Below are 17762 nucleotides of genomic sequence, written 5' to 3'. Positions count from 1 at the left end.
TAAACTAAACTCTGCGTTTTGTGGATTTGAGGATTTTCCTAAGTTCTGAGGCTCTTCAGCCATCAATAACTCCAAATAAGTATAGATACTCTTGTTAACTTTCCAACATTAGGGATGCCTCAGGTCCTAACTGGGTGGTTGTTTTAAGTCACAGGTGCTAATAAAAGAAAAATATTTCTGAATGTAAATATTCACTGGGAGTTAGTCTGTTAGTTATAGGTTTCATGTGGCAGTAACAAAGCTGTTCTTCACATAAACTTTTAAAACTCATCAATTTAAAAACTAAGAAAAATATCAGTAACAATTTGAGCATATATGGGTTGGAGAAAACAAAATACTAACCCTCTTCTGGGTTCAGGTTTGTGTGTTACAATCACCTGTTCTTATTGCAAGCTTTACTTTTTCATTAAAGTAGCGTCAAATTAATGTCTTTAAAAGAGCACAAGTTTATAACCAAGACTTATTCAAACATTACATTTTAACAAGGGAATTCTTTTTCCTTTAAGAGCTAGTAAAGCTTGCAGAAACCATGAGCATCTGATCTAAAAGCTCATGGTAACTTTAAGGATCAGTTGATTTAAGCTATAAAAGAACAAAATAAATTGTATATGATGAAACAATTATGAGTTAAAAATAGAGGGATCCTACCTTCTCCTTACTCTTTTCTACATTTTAAGAGATGTAACTTGATAGGCAACTAAATTTGCATAGTAGCTTTTAAAACGAGACTTGGAAACTCTTGGATTTGACAAAGCACGAGCAGAAATTATTGTATCAGCATTATCCACTTTTTCAAATATTAACCTGGATCCTATCTATAAGGAGATGGCCTCTCAATCTCAACAGGAAATAATAGTACCACAGCTAATGGCTCATCTGGACTCCATCAAAAAAAAACATGGTCATCCTAGAGAGAAGTGAATTTGCAAATCTGAGGGCAGAGAACAAGAAAATGAAAATGAATTAGACCAAGTTAAATAACTGATGTATGAAACCAGTTGAATTAGAGCAGTTAATAGATTGAATATCATACTAGAAAGGAGCAGAGTAACAGCTATGTTTACAGATCAAGAAGGATACCCAAACCAAAAAAGGATATCCAAACCAAACGTGTTATTTCAGAAACCAGTAATAAACCTGACACTGAAGGTGCTTACTTAAAAACTCTGATGGAGTGTAACAGACTTGAGACAATTTCTTATCCTGCAGCCTCAGTGTTTACTTGCCTGGCAAAAGCATTGGGATTTTATAGATTCTGGAAATAGCACTGAAACTACTATATTATACTTCTGTTGATGCTGCTGTTGACTTTTTAGAACACTACACCATGATGGATTTACGTTGAACGCAGTCAGTTGCTCCAGAAACTTACCATAACAAAATTATACAAAGCATGTATGGACCAAAAAGAAGTCCGTTTGTCTTTATTTTGTAGTGTTAAAGCTGCCATTCAAAACCTGATTAACTTGAGATAGAAGGATATTTTGTCCTTATCTTTTTCATAGTTCATGCAAATTGAACCAGAGTTTTCTTGTGCTTGCTTGAATAGCTGTGTAAATCATATAGGATTTTTTTATCTGTGCAAATTTAGAAAGCTACTACCAAGGCCACATACTTACTATATTCACCTTTGCTTATAACTATTGCATAATTACATTTTGATATAAAATAAGATATTCTTATAAAAAAGAGTGGATAAATTTTAATCTCTTCACATTGTGGTATAAAAATCAGCCGTAAAAAAAGAATGAAATAGAGCTGTGTATGAACATAAATCTCAAAAACAGCTTTGAGCAAAACAGCAAGTTGTGGAATGGTAACGTTTTTTAAAAACATGCAAAAGAGTGCATGTGTTGTTTATGGATGCATATGTAGTAACAGTGTAAGACATGCATGGGAATAGAAAACCCCAAATTCAAGATAGTGGATAACTCTTTGGAGGGACGAAAGGGAATAGGGTCCCAGAAGTTTCCACAGGAGACTTCGCTGTACTTGTAATATTTTGTTTAAAAAAAGAAAAAGGCAAATAAGGCAAAATGTTAAGATTTTATAAAGCTGGAAGGTAGGCACATAAATATTCATTATATTAGTCTCTTTGTTTCTCTTATGTTTGAAATATTTCACATGCAAACACGTTGAGATAGATATATGAACATGGTATAAAAGCAGCAGGGAGGGAGACAAAGCCCTAGCCTCTGGATTCAGAAAGGCGTCGGTTTGTCCTGTCTTTGCTTCTTACTGACTTTGTGGCCTTGTGCAAGTTTGCTTCTTACTTTCTCTGTATCTATCTGAGCTTGTTATCTATAAAATGGGGATAGTATTATCTCTATTCCAGTTTGTTGTGAAGAATAAATAGCATACCTGAAATGCCTTTTACAGTGCTGATGTATAGAAATGCCAAACCCTGGGATTATGTGTGAGCAAAATCAGGTGTGCTCCCTTCCCTTATAGAGCTTTAGAGCATAGTGGGGAAGACAGATTATCAGTTAAACACTCAAGCAAATGTAAAAAATGGTACCTGTGATCAGTGTTGTGAAGGAGAAGTGCAAGGTACTAGAAGACCCTCATAGGGGAGTTTGACCTAGTTGGAAAATCATAAAAGGCTCCCCTGAGAAGTGATGTAGAGGTGGATTTCAAAGGATAAGAGCAGGAACTCAGTGAAGAAGGGAGGGTAGGATGGCCCAGGCCTAGGGAACCACCCTGGAATGCAGTAGGAGGGAGCACAGCCAGCAGAAGCTGGAAGGAGGCCAGTGGAATGGGGTGGAGAGCTCCATGGGGAGTGTGGTGGTGCAAGATAAGGCCAAAGAAGTAGATATGAGCCAGAATCCTGCAGAACTTTCTAGGCCAGGTTGGCTAATCGGACCATATTAGAAACACAATTAGAGCCACTGTCTCGTATGCTAGGGTTTCTTAAAGTCAGGATAGACAGAAAAAAAAATGCTTCAATGACATGTTAGAAACAACTTTAAACATTGTGATGTCATAGATTCCTAGAAAATGATATGCTGAACTAGAGGTTGATGGCTTTTTGAAAGAAAACAAGAGTTAAAAGGCAAAAAACCAAACAGTGCAAGCTGCAACCACTATCAGCAGATAGTTTGTTTTAACTTTTTATGACATTGGATCTTTTTATGATCCTTTGTGCCTCCTTAAGGGTCATCTTCTTTAAATATAATTGGATCTGTTGTAATAGAGATTCTAAGTATACACTCCATTATATAAACACAAAGTAAAGCCTAAAAGAAATAGTGAACCAGTAACAAGGGGTTTAAATTTAACAGTATTCTAAATAGATTTATTATGTATATTCACTGTTACTAAGATGAACAGTAACATTCCTACCCCTCAGTTCAAGTGCTTAATTCATTAATGTTTTAAATATTTTTCACACGTTAATGAATTAAACATCTGTTGAAGGCTTAATACATTCAAGGCACCATGCTCTGTGTTACACGGTAGGAGCTCAATAAATTTAAATTGGTAATTGGACTGTGTTGTGGTGGTGTGGCTCATTGAGTAAGACCACTCCCCTGCCCTCCCCTGCTGTAGAGCTCCTCTGCTTCATTTCTGAGGCATTTCACATGTCTGCTCCAAAAATATAAGGAGCAGGCCTTAGATGAGAGGAGGAGAAAAGATGTGGGCTGAGCTTCACAGGTTATATATAAATATGTATATACATATCATCGATCACATTTAGAGGGTGCTAAGGAACCAAATCATTCTGAAAACTGGTAAATAAAGGGAAAGAATCAAGGACTTTCCCTACCTACCCCCCACCTGAATTCTTTCATCCTAATAATGCTGCAACAAACATCCTTGTACGTATTATTTTGGTGAATATTTAGGTATAGTCATAGGGTAAATACCTCTGGCAATGGAATTTCTGGATTAAATGATATTTTTAAAGGTGTATTTAAAAAATATATATCAACAGCTATTATAGGTTTTCCTCTAGAAATGTTGCACAGCCACATACTTTCTCCCACAGGTTTAACACTGTACATTTCCCTTTGTCGGTTTGAGATATCAGCAAACTTAAATTTAAGTAAAAATTGCATCTCATTGTTTTGATTTGAATGTAATTTAGTTATGATTAAATTAATTTGAATTGAATTTTTTTGTAAATAGTTCATGTCTTTTATTATTCATTTCTAAACAGGTGGCCTTTGGTTGGCTCCAAGGTGCTCAGCAGCTTCTATTATGCTAAAATGTAAGCCCAGCTCTCCACAGATATTTGGCTTTATAAGGAGGCAGTGAGTGATAGAAAGGTCTCTAGAGTAGGAGCTCTGCTCAGTTATTAGCTTTATGGTCACTTAAACACTATTATGACCATAAGCACTTGACGTGACAAATAAAGATTTTAACAATCAACTAGATCAACTAGAACATTTCATGCTTAAAGCATTTTTGTAAACTGAAAAGTATTGTTTAAATATAGCAGGTAAAATTTTTATAAGTTTACTTATTTTTGCAAGCAAAAACTTCATGTCTTTTTTGATTCTTAAGATCATTAGGGTAGCTTCAGTAATCTTAAAAATTGATTTCAGAAAAGGTGAGGTTGGCCCTTTAGTATTAACAGCATTATGATTTTATGTATAAGTAGATTGTATAAATGCTTGCATTTTAATTAATATAGGTTTATTTGGCATCTTAGTTTTTTGGTTTTGTTTTTTGTTTTTTCTTCTCTCCATTTGCCATTTGATTAGTTAAAAGAGTCAGACCCATGAGTCTAGGGCTAACAGTTTTATCTTATACTGAAATTGCCCTCACAGGGAAGGACTTTTCAAAGCTATTAGTTTTTAACTGTGCTTGTTAGTGTAGCATTTGTTTTAAAAACAGAGTTATTTAATATCTTAAGTGACAGTCCATTCTCTGACAATAGGACACCTGGCTTAGTTGTTTAAGTCCGTGGTGAAGTATTTTTAATTTTCCCTTGCCTTTGGTATATAAAATACATTGAAGTGCTTAAAACCCAAACAAGAACATTTCAAGCCTATTTATTACACTTGAGTATGTTTGAAGGAGGTGGTAAGAATGAAATAAATGAAATATATTGTTTGTTTTTTTAGTAATCCCATAGTTCAACCATGTGATGTCAAGAAGGACTGGTAAAGAAATTTTGGAAATTATTTAAGGTAATACCCATATATTGTAGAATTTCAACTTCTATTCATACACGTGTGTAGAATATAAAGAGTATATTTTTACATTTAAAATAATTTTTAGCACATAAATCTTAAAACCAAAAGATGAAAAGCAAGCTAGGAATACTGTAGTTGCATCAAAAATGACAGTTAATTCCATAAAATATAAATTGTTAAATATACAAGTCAATAAGAAAAAGACCAAAAATGTAATAGACAAGGCAGTGCACAAAAGAACATACAAATTACTAGTACATATTAAAAAAGATCTGGTTTCCCTAGTAAACAAAGATATTTACCTTCAAAATAAGATACTGTTTTCATCGTTAAGATTAACAAAATGTATTTTAACATACCATGTTGAAGATTTACTGAAGTGAATATTCATACATTGCTGTGGAGTATAGACAGGCACTTCAAGAAAGGAACTTTAATGATACGTATCAAGAACCTTAATTTTACCCTTTGACCTGGTTAATTAGACTTCTAGGAGTCTAGAGGAAATAATAAATGTGCAAAAAAAAAAAATCATGCATAAAGATATTCATTGAGGTGCTTTCTTTTATAATGACAAAAATCAGAAGCAATCTAAATGTTCAGTCATGGGATTGAATGAATTGCAAGATATCTGTGTTGGAATATTATGCAACCATTGCAATTTATATTTATGACATTTAAATTAACTTGAGAAAATAATTGTTACAAGATTAAGTGGAACAAGACAAGAAACATAATCTCAGTATATTTTAAAAGGAGAATCAGATATGAACTATAAAAAAGACTTAGAAATACATGTGCCAAGATGTAAAGAGGGTATTCAGGCATTGGGATCATGAGTATTCATGCTTTTCTGTGTAGTCCAAATTTTCTTCAGTATGCACATACTACTTTCATAATCAGAAGGTACGTATACATTGTTTACTTAAAAAAAATCATTTCCACAATGGCCTTTCTATGCTTGGAAATGCAGTCTGCCTAGCCTTTGTTGCAGGTTCCTTTTCCATGGCATAGGCTGTTTATCACAAGGAAGAATTTAATTTTTATTTTTATTTATTTTTATTTTTTTTTTAGAGGGCAATATTTCCCTCTTTGGTTAAACCATTCAAGAATAAAGGTGCATTCTGTGTAGAGAATAGTTTTCATGATTGTGGAAAGAAAAGCCACATGTAACTTTTGGTGGACAGTCATCCTAAAATATGTGTGGAAGAGCTTCTAGAAAAGTGCTCTATAGAAAAATTGTTTTAACTTGTTTTACTTTGTGAAAACAGACAGGCCTGCTATATACTACAGGGGCAAACTTGTCAATATTACTTTAGAGTTGTCGATGAAGCATTTCAGTTGCTAACATTGATCGATTTTAATTTGGAATGAGATGTTCTGGCAAGTATTTTCTATTTTTATTTATTCTTGCAAGGTTCTCTTTACAATGTTAAGAGCCATCTTTGCAACTCCTTAATGGATTTATTGGCAAAAGCCTATTGGCATTAGGGGATAGTTTGAGACTGTAAAATTAGCAACATAATTTTTCAGTTGTTATGCTTGAAGGCTTTTACAGGTCATTTATACACTTGCTGGTTTTATAGAAAAATATTGCTCTGACAATCTTTAATTTTAGATTTTGAATGGGCTCAATATATGTTCCTATTTTTAAAAGAATGGACTGGAACAAATTGTTGAGTGAGTACCTTCATATATATAGGTGTGTGTGTTTGTGGATCTAACATGTACACATAGTGTAAAACTATTTTTTTTTTTCACTTATACATTTAAAAGGCATTTAGCAAGACTGGATAAACAAAAGGGAATTGTTGAAGAGGGGAGGGGTATAGATTTTAATTTTAATGACTATTTAACATTTAGAAAAATAGCAGTTATTTTATTTTCTGTAGAATTAGAATTAAAGGAAAACTCTACATGAACATACAAGTAATTGTCTGATTTGTGTCCAAAATGGACATGGAGAAGTTTTAGGTTTTCTTAATTTCTTAGATTATAATCTACCAAATATATTCATTTGTGAGAGAATCAATAATAAAATAATTGTGCATTACAAAGAATAATCATTTTATTTTTCAATGATAGTGTTTCATCTTTTAAGATTCAGCTTCTAAATTTAATTCCTCTTTGAAAGCGTGAGAATTTTTCTTTACTACTAGAGGGCAATTCCAATCATCTGCACTACAAAGGAGTGGTTTCTCATCCTATTTTAGTAATCTGGGAAGGGCAAATATTTAGAAGAACTCCAATACAATGGCAGAAGGAAAAGGAGATTAAAGTTGGTGGGGTCTTCTCTTGTCTGCTTTAGATTTAAAGTATGTTTCCCTAAGAAGGAAAGAAAAAGTATTGCAAATTTGCAGGTTAATATAAAGGGAATAAAATTTTCTCTTTGTAACTTTATGAATGAGTACAGAAAATATTCTGTATATGTTTCCTTTGTTCCAGTTTTAAAGTTTCCTTATGTATTTTACTTTTAAGCCATTTCCCATTCCCTGACTTGGTTGGAATTTGACAGAACAAAGAAAGCATTTTATGATGGAACTATATATATTGCTTATCTTATGGCAGGCTAAACCTACTGGAAAGAAATGGTGATGGTGACAATAAAGAACATGTGAAACATCAGCATAGTATGCCTGTATACATATTTAGAAATTAATATACAGTGAAAAAAATTTAAAAAAAAAACATTAGAGAAGCTAAACAATCAGGAGATTTTGCAAAAAATTTTCTCAGAGAGAAGGTTGAGATCTGTGACACAAAAAGACTTCAGTGGAATATGTAAAATATGATTAGACCAGCCTTAGAAAAAATATATGTAGCAAAGAAACTTAAGGGAAAATACCACTAATTAAAGAAATGCCAGTTAAACAAAGTAGAAGAATAATTTCATGTTTTTAAAACTAACATTTTTTTTGTCTTTTAAAGATAATTAAGGTTGGTATTTTTCAGCATGTAAAGTTTAGAGGGCAATTTGATGGTGCAATTTAAGTCCTATAAAAATGCTCATACCCTCTGATCCAGTGTTCCAAGCATGAAATTTATACTAAGAAAATGATTTAAAAGAAGAGAATAGAGGATGTTCATTTGAACAAAGACGTTCATAGAAACATTACTTTTCCAGATCTCACAGTTTTGTATTTTTGAAACTAAAAATCAAACATTGTTTAGAAACAAACATACTGGAGTTACAAAAAATAGTTGCTCAGGCATAAACATACATAGGTTTGTAAATTATACACATAAATGTACTTGCAAAAAGTTCATTGGAAATAAATACAAGGCTCTGGAAATGTACACTGTGTAGAGTTACAATGCTGTACTTAAACAAGGAAAATTAACAGTATGTTACTTTTGCTTACAATTAGACAATATGCAAAATGCAGTTCATCTTTACAAAAATGAGGGCAGTATATGCTTGATAAGGTAAGGGACTCTGATTGTGAAGAAAGCTAGTAGATGGTGAGAGCTCCTTTAAGGCAGGGATTCATCCTGTCATATCCATCTTGGATGGCTTAATAGAGTGCCTGTGCTATAGTTGGCTCTCGGTAAATGATTGCTGTTTAGACCTTTTATTCTTTTCTCTAAACCTTGGTTGTTGATTGAGATTCCCAAACTCCTGCCAGGTGACTGCATCAGAATCATGGAGCTATTTAATAATACAACTGCCTGGGTCTTTCTCCTTTGGAATTCATATTCATTCACCTGGGCCCATGGACTTTTTTATTTTACTCATTTATTTCATTATTTTATTTTTAACTTCTTAATTTGAAATCATTTTAGACCTTCAGAAAACTCACAAAAATAGTAGAGTGTTCATTGTGTTTACGTCTTACATAACCATAGTACAATGATCAAAACTAGGAAATTAGCATTGATAAAATTCTATTAACATATCTACAAACCTTATTTTAATTTGTCATTTTTCCCACTTATATCCTTTTTCTGGTCTAGAATCCATTCCGGAGTCCCACATTGCACTAAATTGTCATGTGCCTTAGTTCTGTTCCTCAGTCTTGATGACTTGACAGTTTTGAAGAATATTTGGGAGTTATTTTGTAGAATGTCCCTTAATTGGGGTATGTGTGATATTTTCTCATTCTTAGATCTAGATTATGCATGTTGAGAGATACTACAGAAACGATTTTGTACACTTCTCAGTGCATCTTGTTCGGGGGTACATTATGTCTCTATGTGATGTTAACTTTGATCATTTGGTGAAGGTATCTGGCCAATTTCCCCCCCGTGAAGTTACTATTTTTCTTTTTTAATTAGTAGTATCTTATGGGGAGATACTTTGAGACTATGTAAATATCCTGTTTCTCATCAAATTTTTGCTCACTGATTTTATAATCCATGATGCTTCTTGCTTCAATGATTATTACTGTGGAATTTGCCTAATGTGATTTTGTATTTCCATAATTCCTCTTACATTCAATAATTGGAAAACTATTGTAAGGAAGAACTGTCTCTTTTCTCTTATTTACTTATTTGTATATTTATTTATTAGTGTGGTCTCATGGATATTTATTTCATTCTTTGGGTTATAATACAATATTATCATTGACTTTGTTGATCAAATTGTCCCAGCTTTGGACTCAAACAGATATTGGCACACGGATATTTACAACAGCATTATTCACAGTTGCCAAAAAATGGAAGCAGCCCAAGTGTCTGTCAACGTATGAATGAATAAACCAAATGTGCTATACACACACACACACAGTGGACTGTTATTCAGCCGTGAAAAGGAATGAAGTTCTGATGCATGCTACGACATGGATGAATCTTGAAGACATCATTTTGAGTGAAATAAGCCAGATAAAAAGGGACAAATGTTGTATGATCTCACTTATATGAAATAATTAGAATGTTCAAATTCAGAGAGTTAGAAACTAGAATATAGATTATCAGGGGCAGAGGTTGGGGGGAGGGAATGAGGAATTAATGCTTAATTGCTATGGAGATTCTGTTTGGGGTGGTGGAGAAGTTTTGGTAATAGATGGGGTGATGGTAGCACAACATTGTGAATGTAATTAATACCAGCAAATTGTATATTTGAATGTGATTTAAAAGGGAAATTTTAGGTCATATATATGTTACCGGAATAAGAATTTAAAAAAAGCAAACATAGAACTGTACAAAACAGGGACTTTAATGTAAACTGTAGACTATAGTTAATAGCATAATTATAATAATATTTTCATCAATTGTAATAAAAGTACCACACTAATGTAAAATATTAATAATAGGGAAAACTGAGTATGTGGAGGGGGTATATGGGAGCATTGTACTTTCTGCATGATTTTTCTGTAAATCTACAATTTCTCTAATTAAAAAAAATTAAATTGTCCAGCTTTGGCCATTAAGTACTCCTTCAAGTTGTCATTTTGACATTTTTTAAGGACTTCCTTACTTCGTGGCACCATGGGATGTTCCAGGCTTATGTTATATCCCTGCCCAGCCCTGGAGCTCCAAGGAGCCGCAGTTCCTTTAATTGGAAAGTGGCGTTTAGAAACCAAGATCTGGATTCTAGATATGCTCCTTGCTATTTAAATGACAAAGAAATATCTGGTCCAAAATGCCCGTAGTACCAAAGTTGGGAAACACTGCCGTCAAGTAGTTTCAGAATTGCTAGTCCTGTTAAGAAATAAATACACTAACTAGAATAGATATTTGTGATTAGTTCTTATTTTCTTAGCCTTAAAGTATATAGTCACAATAGTGTTCCCTACCCACTTCAATATGGTTATCTTATTCATTTGTAAAAAAGTTAGGATTGTTTGTTACTGTTTGTAATAAGTTTTGGGTTCATCCTGGTTAATTTTAATTGTTTATTTATATAGTGAGTATGTGAAATACCACTGTTCTGAGTCAGAGCAATATAAATAGGTGAATTCAAAGAAGTGGTAATCGAATTTTTAAAAGCTTTCCAGGTGATTCTGATGGTCACCTGCTTCAGAACCACTGGTATAGAGCATGGGCCTTGCAATCAGGCAGACCACAATTTAAATCTAGTCTCTACCAGATGTGTGATGTTGGGCAAATTGTTTTCCCTCTCTGAGCTTTCACTTCCTGTTTCTAAGGATTGTTATGAGGATGAGGAAAAAAAATGTTTATCACAATGCCTGCACAAAGTGGGAGCCCAAGAGATAGTTGTATTCCTTCTTTCATAAATTCATTTAGCAAATATTCATTTCATAGCTACTGTGTACTGAGACACTATGCTGTTTACTAGTGATACAAAATAACTAATCTTGGTTTATGCCTTTAAATAGCTCACATTTTATGTGGCATGTAGCACTTTCACAGAAAATGCAATGGCCATTTCTTACATTGATGTTCAATATAAGAGGCAAAGGTAATATTTTATCCTAATTTATGAAAGCTTTTCTTTAGAAAGCTTAAGTTTTGCAGACTATTTGTGTATCTCTCTGGTGAACTGTCATGATAGTGCATGATTAGCATGACAAAAAGGTAATCTAGAGATATAGTTATTTGTCTCTGACTCAGGCAATGTCAGGCTTTTGAAAGTGTCTAGGGTCAGGACCTTTGAAGTAGAATTATCTAGTGAGTACCTGTAGACAGGTGTCCAGTGTTCTTAGATAGTATACATTAAGTTGTTTTATATTTACGTTGTAGAACACTGCTTCTCAAATTTAATATGCATACAAATCATCCAGAGATCTTATTAAGAAGTAGAGTCTGATCTGGGGTGGGGCCTGAGAATCTGCATTTATAAAAAAGCTTCCAGCAAGTGCAGCTTGTTGTGGGCCACACTTTGAGTAGCAAGATTAACTGCCCTGACTTTGAAATCAGACTTCCTGGCTTTGAATTCCAGTTTTTCCACTTATTAGATATGTGTCTGTTTTTAGTGATTAATCTCATTCTATGTGTATATTGTGCCTTAATAGGTATTAACTATTGAAGTACCATTAATAGCATTTTAAACATTTAAAATTAACATTCAGAACCTGGAGACAACCCTCTAAAAATTAATGGGTGGAATTGAAAAATGAATGTCTTGTTTAGTAAATGCAAGATGTACTTCTTCCATTTTGAGCTATGCATTATTTGTGAGATATTTTTTTCCAGTGTAACAACCACTAAAACTATCTAAACAAACCGAAATTAGAGCCAAACTTGAAAATCACTATATCACAGAAGTTTCATCAAGATTATTTTTAAGAGCATGTGTAAAATAACATTGCTTACAATATATTAATATATAATATCAAAAGAATGTTTTTGTGAAACTTTTTGAATCATTAATAAAATAAAATAGAATATTTATTTTAAAATATTATTTATTTCATCTGTCTGCCTCTTAAAAATTTCTGATTTATGTGTTTGAATTTCCTTAATGTCTTAGAATAGAAGTACGTCATTTACATTCTACAATGGGAGTTTGTGATCAAGAATAGTTTGCTCATGAGAAGTGGAAGCAAAAGGTTTATATTCTATTCCAGTATAGCGGAGAAAAGAGAGGTTTCTTTTGAAAAAAATATGAGGGCAGATGTTGTTTGCCATCTCAAAACTAAACACAAATCTGTTTGGGGTGTTTCCAGGGTATTTGATATTGAGATGTTCTTTGAGATCACCTGATGCAGTTTAGCTTGAATTTGGGGCCCTCCATTCAGAACTAACATGTATGGCAACTAAAGAGTCTACTCCTCACCAATAACTAAGGGTAAGGGAGCTTAACCTTTAAGTGATTAATTAGTTTATTACATTAGGTAAATTGACCTAGTCCAAGTTAAGAAGAGTTCTATAAGTGAAAATACTCACCACTCACCCAGCTGCTTGGTTCTCACTCGAGGCCCACATCTAAGTCCCTGATACATACTTCTCTTCCTTATCTTTGTCCTTTTAGGCTTCACTTCTCCTTTCTTAGAAATGAGTATAGATCTGTGAGTCCTAGACACTTCATATTCCCTAATTTGGTGGTTTGCAGACTTTTGGGTCTGTGGAACTCTTAATACTCTTAAAATTGATTGAAGACCTGAAAGAACTTCTGTTTATGCAAACTCATTTTGCATGTGAACTTTAGATATCAGTCTTCACCATAGTAGAAATTAAAACAATTTTTAAAATTCATTATTAGAAAAAAATAAGTCTATTTACATTTCAACATAAATAACATTTCATGAAAAATAACTGTATTTTCCAAAAAATATTAGAATATTAGCATTGTTTTACATTGGTTATAAATATCATTAGTAACTGGCTATTAAGCTATTTAGAAGACAACTGGATTTTCATATCTGTCCTGCTATCTGTTACAATATCACATATTATGTAGCCTATTGAAAAATCCACTGAACACTCATGAGATAATGAGAGTAAGTAATGCAAATAATGACTTAATGACATAAGAAAATAGTTTTGATTTTACAGATCTCCTGAAAGGGATCCCCAGGGTTCTTCAGCCCATACTTTGAGAAGTGCTGTCCCCCAGCTAAGGAACGAAGCATTACCATGGATGCTTCTGGTCTTCAAAAACTCAGCCACTTCTTTCTCTGGAGAGATTTGACAGGGGCAAAATTAGGGGCTCCTTTTGGGACAGAAAACTCCTTCTGTTTTACTCTCCAGTTTGGCTTTACATTCCCTGATAATGCCATGTCTTTGGTGCTCAAATTAAAGGTAGTCTGGGGTCCCACCACTGCCTAGACTGTGTCTCTACTAAGTTCAGTAAAGGTGGTCTTTTCCCATTTGGCTGAAAAATAGGTTAAATGGATAGAATTTGCTTACTTTTTAGTTTTTCTCTTATGAATTGTTCATATCTAGTTTCATTTTCTGTTAGTGACCATTAGATGGTAAGACAAATGAACAATTAAATCATATTATTATTAATGGAAGACCTTGAATGGAAGATCATATAAAAATTCATAATCTTGTTTTTTGTTGTGATATATAGGCGGTTGGTTGAGTGTTTTGTTTTTCTTTAATATACACAGTATTATTTTCTGCTAACGAAATTATTCCTAATTTATATAATAGAAGTAAATATATCCTGGTTAATGGTATCTCAACATATTTCATAAATAGTACCATGATTTTGGAAACCTCTCTATAGGGCACTTTGGAAGGAGTTGTGTAGGCTTAAACCAATGTATGTAATATGGCATATAGATTCCCTCCATCTCAACCATGGGGAAATAAGGGGATGAGAGAAAAGACTTTCCAGGGACCCTTTGCCAACTCAGATACTAGAGCTGATGCATCAGTTCCTTTTACTTTTCTCTCATTTTTCTAATGCTGAAGGCAAGGAAAGCTGGGTGGTGAGAAATCTGAATGGTGAGGATGGAGAGAACACCTGAGACAGGAAGGGAAGCATATATGAAGCTTATTCGGTATACTTGGGATGATAGGAGCAGCTACCTCATTTGTTTGCACTTTTTTCATATGGCTATCAGATTTAGGCACTCATGCATTTAAGAAATGTTTATTGAACACCTACTTTATGCTTTAAAGATGCATTGAAAAAGCAGCAAAGGCCAAAACTCTTATTTTCAGACAATGTTCCACCAATTGTATGAAGACAGAATTTAGATCTCTCTGGTAATACCTGAGTTTCATCCTTAAGAAAGATTAATTTGGTATAGGAGACAACTGAGCACAAATGTGACTGGCTAAGAGCCAGCTCTTTGAAGTTCCTTAACTTGCATAGACTAACTCTCAATTCTAGAGGTATGGGAGGCTGGAGTGTACTTTGATGTCAGAACTGTTTTGAGAGATCATCTTCTGTTTCCTTTGAAGAAGAGTGATTCTAGGGAATCTCTGCTTACATAGGTCCAATGATTTCACCTAGATATCCTCAAAAAATATCATTTTCCAAAAGGAGTTGAATATAGCCACAAGTAACTTGAAATATTGTGTTTACTTAGAGTTTTGAGAGAGATCACTTGGAGTTACTATGGCTTACCTAGAGGCAGAGGAGTTATTCATGATGAATCCTTACGGGATTCAATGTAATGCACCTCTCAGAATTCTTTGGACACCAGCATAAACATTACCAGGAAAGGTCAATTTATTGATGAATGTACGTCTTTTCACAAACACAAATTGTGTGGTTGAAATGTTTTAAAAAGCCAAGTAAAAAGGATTTCAAGTGAGAAAAAAATGATCTGCAGAAGCTGAAGATTCAGTTTCAGAGATACCAAGTTATCAGATTTCCTCCCTGATGTCAGGTTAATGGGAAGTTGGAAACAAAAAGCTAGGGTGTGTTACCCTCTTACACCTTAAAATGTTAAGACAGGCACATTTTTGAAATACTTGTTTGAATACCTAAAGTATACGTCTTTATTTTTCTGCCTGCTTATCATCCTTCTGACTGGCTGTTCTTCTGATCATAGCCAGAGCATCTGGACATTTTTCAGGCAGTTGAGATTAAAAGAAACTAGTCAAGGTATTTTCTTTTCCATTACTCTTAAACTCATAGTTCAAAATGCTTATGCCAGTTTTAGGCATAATAGTTTCCTGAACTAGCTAAATGTTTATAAATGTCACATTGGTTTTGTTTTTTAATATTTTTGTTTTCAAAATAAATGATGTCTTTGAGAAGGGTAACAGATCTTTTGTCCTAATTTGGCAGTTTGCACAGAATTTGGAGGTTACAATAGCTGAGATGTACCATGACTAAACTGTTATCATTTGATTGTTTCAGTCACTAATATTAAACCTGGATCCAGGTGGGGACTCTCCTGCGTCCTTGGCTACAAATCCTGGATACATTGAATTTAGAAATTTTAAGGAGTTCACAGTTTTGGTTGGAATTGCAAAATGCATCTGCTTCAGTTTTAGGAGCAGGTTGCCCCTTCATACTATTGTTTCATTTAAGACCATTTCTAGGAGACTGTTTAGCTTTATGAAGTTACCTGAAATAGTCACAACATGCTCCCTCCTTGGGTTTCCTCCATTCACTTCTAAATGATGGTTGTCTAATAGAAAGAAAGGCCCACTAGTAATTTTTAAATTTCAGATAACTAGCCAATCATTATGAGCATCCCATATGAGATAGATGGTATGTGGATATGAACTAGATCCCTATATACATTATCTATATTGAATAAACCATCTTTTAAAAAGTAAAAAATTCAAGCTATTACATATGTTGGACAAGGCAATCATCAGAAGGAAAGGATTTTTAAAGTAAAGCTTTCTTTGGCATTTTTATTGGATGAAAAGAGCCTAAAGGTTTTACTTTCAGTAAATTTTTTCTGGAGCAAGGGGATGCTGAGGCAGGGAAGCATAAAAATGATGAAATTAGAATGTCCAAAAAAATAAGAGAGGCTATTTTAGATTTTCAGTTTTTCACTGATTTTATCAGAATATTTAAAAGTGCTGCTGTACATTGAAGATAATATACAAACCAGAAAGCATTTAGATAATACTTATTTTCTTTCACAAACTGGTAGAAATTACCCAAATCTTCCTAAACATCAACAATGTTAATTTTTGTCAGAACAGTGAAAATTTTAAGGTTTCTTTTTATGTCATTTTAGAGACAACCTACTCTTGAGTGATTAGTTATGCCCAGCTATTTTTGTTTGTTTTCTCTATTTGAAGACTTGAAGATATTTCTTAGTGCATTTATTTACTTGTTTACTTGTTTTTAAACTTGAGACTTTTAAGATAAATACTTTTTTCTTGAGATTCCAATTCTTTTTAAGAATGTATTGTATACTTTTGGTAAAGTATGTTTTACATTTCTGATATACTTTAGGAAAAGGGATTCTTTTTGAGTTCAAGAAGTTTTAAGTTAAGAACAAGGTAAGGAAAAAATCCTCAAAATCTAAGTAAGCTAGTATTAAATAATTTGATCTTTAATCCTTTGAAAGCCAGGATTTTGTTTGGTATCCAGTTACTTTATATGCCTTTTCTGTTGGACCAATTGTTGATAGGTGATTCTGTTTTTCCCCAACGAGTGCTTTTCTGTAATTCCTTTAAGACTCCTGTTTTAAAAGAAACTCTTTCAAGAGATTTTCTGATTAAATGTGACAGAATACAATAGTAGCGCTTGGAATGATATCTGCTGGCTTGCATGATACTATTTATCTTTCAAACTTAAGTTTTTAATTGGTTTGTCATTTGCCCTATGTGACTATTTTTCCCATGGTCATAGTCACGTATTATTACAGCTATATGAAATATATAAGTTTTGGGACAAAGTCTAGAAGGAATGTGGAAAAAGGAATATACCTATTATGTTAGAAGCATGGGATAATGGGTGAAAAATTTTTTTTGATTTCTTAATGTTGCTAACATTACTTTACCAATATGTAACATCGAGAGGAAGATGTTTTTTGATTTTGAGAATCCCGAAAAAAATTCCTGTAAGCCTTTTCCATTTTGCTCTTTCAGTAAAGAAACCTTAACTAAGGAAGTAATGAAAAGTTTTTTTTCTTCATTCCATGAATTTAAATCATTATGAGATCAGTCAGAGCTGTGTCTTGCAAGTTGTATTTTTGGCAAAGTTTTTAAATATTAGATATCATCTGAAAAGCAGAAGTAAATTGATGAAAAACATACTATTACTAAAAAAGATTTCCTTTTGTTTTTGGAAGATTGCAGTCTCCAAAATTTTAATTTTTTCTTTTAAGTGATTATAAACTTCTTTAT

At 33.2% G+C, this 17762-nt stretch overlaps 1 protein-coding gene and 1 pseudogene across 5 annotated transcripts in view; both read left to right on the top strand.

Annotated features, from left to right (window-relative positions):
* Positions 1–17762, top strand: part of DISP1 (dispatched RND transporter family member 1) — a 273352-nt gene that overhangs the window by 98171 nt on the left and 157419 nt on the right. The gene's annotated exons all lie outside the window — the stretch shown is intronic.
* LOC119524616 lies at positions 811–1519 on the top strand (annotated as a pseudogene).

Source organism: Choloepus didactylus, chromosome 2 (assembly GCF_015220235.1).
Source record: "Choloepus didactylus isolate mChoDid1 chromosome 2, mChoDid1.pri, whole genome shotgun sequence".
In the NCBI taxonomy this organism is placed as follows: domain Eukaryota; kingdom Metazoa; phylum Chordata; class Mammalia; order Pilosa; family Megalonychidae; genus Choloepus; species Choloepus didactylus.
The sequence above is the reverse complement of the archived record's forward strand: the minus strand, read 5'-3'. Positions and strand labels throughout refer to the sequence as shown.